Source organism: Equus caballus, chromosome 10 (genome assembly GCF_041296265.1).
Source record: "Equus caballus isolate H_3958 breed thoroughbred chromosome 10, TB-T2T, whole genome shotgun sequence".
NCBI classification, from domain to species: Eukaryota; Metazoa; Chordata; class Mammalia; order Perissodactyla; family Equidae; genus Equus; species Equus caballus.
Genome location: NC_091693.1, coordinates 59324563 through 59329058, shown reverse-complemented (window position 1 = coordinate 59329058; position 4496 = coordinate 59324563). Strand labels below are relative to the sequence as shown.

The 4496-nt window shown below is 42.8% G+C and overlaps 1 non-coding gene across 1 annotated transcript; it reads right to left on the bottom strand.

Moving 5' to 3' along the window:
• Positions 1-3571: 3571 nt before the first annotated feature.
• Positions 3572-3644, bottom strand: TRNAK-CUU (transfer RNA lysine (anticodon CUU)). Its single transcript has one exon. It is a non-coding gene; the product is annotated as a tRNA-Lys (tRNA).
• Between the last annotated feature and the right edge of the window lie 852 nt (positions 3645-4496).

Genomic DNA, 4496 nt, shown 5'->3' with positions numbered 1-4496 from the left:
GCTGGTTCTCAGCAGACGCACCCATGTGATCACAGGATAAGAACTTTCAGTCCCACCCCTTAATTTCCAGAGAGGGGAGGGGGACTTGAGGTACAATCAATTGCCAATGGCCAATGACTTAGTCAATTATGACTACCTAATGAAGCCTCCATAAAAACCCAAAAAGAGTTCTCAGGCTCCTTTTTGGAGAACTTCCACTTTGGGGAGCCAGAATACTCCCAGGTGCTACCGGGTCCCAAGCTCCACAAGGACAGAAGCTCCTTTGTTTGGTACCTCACCCTATGTATCTCCTCATCTGGCTGTTGATCCATATCCTTTAATATCATTTGTAATAAATCAGTATTATAGTGAGTTCTGTAAGTCATTCTAGCAAATTAATCAAACCCAAGAAGGGGGTTATGGGAATCTTTGACTTCAAGTCAGTCGGTCAGAAGCACAGATAACACCTGTGCTTGCAACTGATCTCTGAAGTACAGAGAGATCTTGTGGGACTGAGCTCTTTACCTGTGGAATCTCCTTCCATCTCCAGGTAGATTATGTCAGAACTCAATTGAATTCTCAGATGTAGGGAAGGAAGACATTTCCTCTACCCACTCCAGGTCCTTCTGACTGGGCTGTGAATTAAATTCACATGAGACAGAATAACAGGAGAAAATTAAACAAAGCTTTATAACAGGTATACATGGGAGAAACTCAGGAAAACTGAGCAACTCGCCAAAATGGCAGAGGTTCTCATCTTAAATACCATCTTTAGCTACAAAGGAGGATGTGCATGGTGGAGGGAGTCAGTTATGGGAAATTACCAGAAAAGTACAGTAAACAAGAGTAAGATTATTATGTAGATTTACGTCTTTGCCTTCCACATTGATAAGAGTGTTTAGAGATGAGGTCATCCCCCCTTCTTCCTGGTGCAGAGAGAGAGACACCTTTACAGATGGAGATTTCTCTTACAAATGTAAATGTCTCTAACAAAGGGTAAATTTTACTTTTCAGAGTTTTTCCTCATGTGTGCAGTTTTTAAAAGTAACCAGCCCAAAATAATCCTCATGCCAAAGAGACATATCTTGGGGTGGCCAATTCCAATCCCCCACACAGGCATCCTGCTGGCCTCTGAGAATTGTTCATTGGTGTGGTGAAGCCTCCATAAACACACACACACATGCGTTGGAACTGAGTCCAGCAACTTTTGCAAACACATGTGTGGGGGATTGGAATTGACCACCCGAAGATATGTCTCTGGCATGAGGATTATTTTGGGCTGGTTGCTTTTAAAAACTGCACACATGAGAAAAACTCTGAAAAGTAAAAGTTACCCTTTGTTAGAGACATTTACATTTTTAAAGGAAATCTCCATCTGTAAAGATGTCTCCCTCTCTGTACCAAGGAGAAGGAAGGATGACCTTATCTCTAGAAACTCTTATCAATGTGGAAGGCAATGATTTAAATCTACATAATAACCTTACTCTTGTTTACTGTACTTTTCTGGCAATCTCCCATAACTGACCCCCCCCACCCCCCCGCCCCCAGAATCTTCCTCTGTCTTTAGCTGAGGATGGTATTCAAGGTGAGAGTTTCTGCCATTTTGGTGAGTTGCTCAGTTTTCCTGAGTCTGTCCTGTGCATACATGTTATAAAGCTTTGTTTAATTTTCTCCTGTTATTCTGTCTCATGTGAATTTAATTCATAGCCCAGCCAGAAGGACCTAGAGTGGGCAGAGGAAATGTCTTCCTCTCCAACACAGGCAAAAGACAAAATTTCGTTTTTTACATCTTTACTTGTTTGCCTTAAAAATTTCATAACAAAGTTTTTAAAAACTTTCAAAATTGTGCCTATATTACATTTGGGGGGCAAAAATCATCACTTCTGTAAAAGTAGAAATAAATCCAATTGTGCAAATTAGAAAGTAAACTAATTTTGTTCAAAAGCAAATTTCTACGAGAAATCTGCTGTTGTTGATCATTATATGTCATCTTTTCAAAGAAAGCTCTTTTCTTCTCAAAAAGAGGACACCAGATGCCCAGTGCATTTTTGGGACAAGCAAATGCAGGGTGTACCTTCAGCCTTGTTAGATTCATGCTTTCCCTGGAAAGAATTTGCCATCCATGATACACCACAACTTTTGAGTTCCATCATGTTTCTGGAAACAAAACAAAAAACTCGTTTAAGAGTCAATTACAATGGAAAAGGAATAAAAGAACTCTAAAAACAATTTCTGGCATGTTCAATAAAATTTTAAACATCACATTAAATCTCTTACAATCAGGCCTTTACAAAAGATGAATGAGATAGGGTTTATACAAGTTTAGTAGAGAATAAAACAGGCTTGCATCTGAGTCTTTGCTGGAATCTTTTAAAATGATGTTTACTTTCAGAGTAAAAAGTAAAAGATTTAGAAGAGGAAGGAATTCCACCTCTGATTGCCCTCGGAGTCAAGACTACAACATCAAGATGGACTCTTGCTGGAAGATCCAATCTGCTCTCACTTTCCAGCAACCACAATTGTGTGAGCCAATTCCTTAAAATCTCTCTCCCTCCATATTTTCTGTTTCTCTGGATAACGCGAACAAATACAGTCTCTTTTAGGTGAGTAGGAGTTCCCCCCAGGCACCAAGAGGGACCTGAATGTGCCTCCCCACTCCCCAGCCCTCACCTTCCACACCCCAAAATGGGGAAGCCTCAGTTTTCCAGCATGGAGCCAAGATCCAGAGCAGCTGGGTGCCAGAGCTGCAGGGGCACCCAAAGGAATGGCCCCCTGGAAACTCAGACTACCTGACCTCATGACTCACTGATGCAGGGTCTCAGGGCCAGTGTTGCTAACCAACCCTTCTACCTCGCCCACGCTATCCCCAGAAAGGAATCCACACTTCCCTCATTGCTTACTTCTCAGGGAAGCAGAGACATCTAAACCCTGCTGACAGAATCCCATGAGTTCCAACTTTCTTTCTACTTTAGAAAGGGGAGAGGGGCTGCGACAGGGATGGACGGCCCAATGAGGGGCTCCCTTCCTGTCGTGTCTCTGTCCTACAAGGGAGGAAAGCTATGGTGGGCACAGGTGAGGATGCAGAGTTGTTGGAGGAGGCGATGCTTCTGTCGGGGTTGCGGCGGGGGGGAGCATCCACGGACACAGATGGGACTCCGCATAGGTCCCCAGTCGGGCCAGAGTTAGTGTGATTCCACCTTTAGCTGAAAATCCACTTCCAAGTTGTCTATTGTCGCTCTTGTTCAGCCCTTAGTGCTAAAGTATTGGGTTCCAGTCCCATGTTAGGCGATATTCTTGGCCTGGTTAGCGCCTGCCCGGATCGTGGGAATTTCAAGGAAGTCCCTAGAAGTAGAACCACTGAGAGAGGCTCCCGACTACTCTCTGTACTGTATCTGGAACTTTCACGCAAATTTAAATTTTTTTGATAACAAAATATATATGATAAGACATTAATGAGACAAAAGCAAGTTGCTGTGGTGAGATTCCAGGCCAGCTCCGGTGTGACGGGCTCCCTGGACCAGAAACAGATTCTCCTTGGTTTGTATGGACCCAGTCACCTCTGCTGCGTGTAAGAGGATCTGAACAAAAGTCACGCCCAACGTGGGGCTCGAACCCACAACCCTGAGATTAAGAGTCTCATGCTCTACCAACTGAGCTAGCTGGGCAGATACAAGACATTTGTTTGAAACACTCCATGGTCTGGTTGGAATTCTCCAAAATTTTCTTTCTTAAAATTGGTAGGGATGCCCCTGGGATCCCAGACAAGTGACATTTCCAGCACTGGAAATTAAAAAAAACAAAGACACACACATATATATTCTACTTGGTGTGCAAGAATATTAACTGAGCTACTTCAAACCATGCTGATAACCATGGCTATCAATTGAACATTATGATTTCATAATGACTTTAGCTCAGTTTTATGTCATATCCTAGGAAGAATGGTATAAAAGCCAGGATGTCACCCCAAAAGAGGAGAGCTCAATATGGCCAAAAGAGAGGTTGCCCAAATTAGTCACTAGACACCCTGCTGGAACAGAAGAGACAAAATTGTAGCAGAGAGAAAACAACACCTGCATTGAATCCAAGACACAAGGATAGGATGTGACTGAGTAAGACGTGGCTCACCTGAGAGACTGAGAGAAGGCGGGACAGCAGGCGAAGGGGAAAAGTCGGGATTGACTTGGATTGTTAAGGAGTTGGCTCCTAGTGAACGCAGACATCATGTATGAGTGGCTAGAAGCAAGTAAGTCAAGAGAAAAATCATGGGGGAAGTTTATTTTCCAGAATTCTCCTTTTTTTTTTCAGGAGTTACTCCTCAAATAAATACATCATAGGAATAGAAATAAAACAATGGCAGAAGTGCAGGTATGCAAATTTGTTGCCAGCTTGGCCATCAACTTTAAGGAGCAATGATATAATTGAGTGTCCACTATATAAGGCACTGTGAGGGATAGAATGATGAACAGATCAGTACTTAACACCAAGAATTTATGATTATTGACATCTAAGAGGAC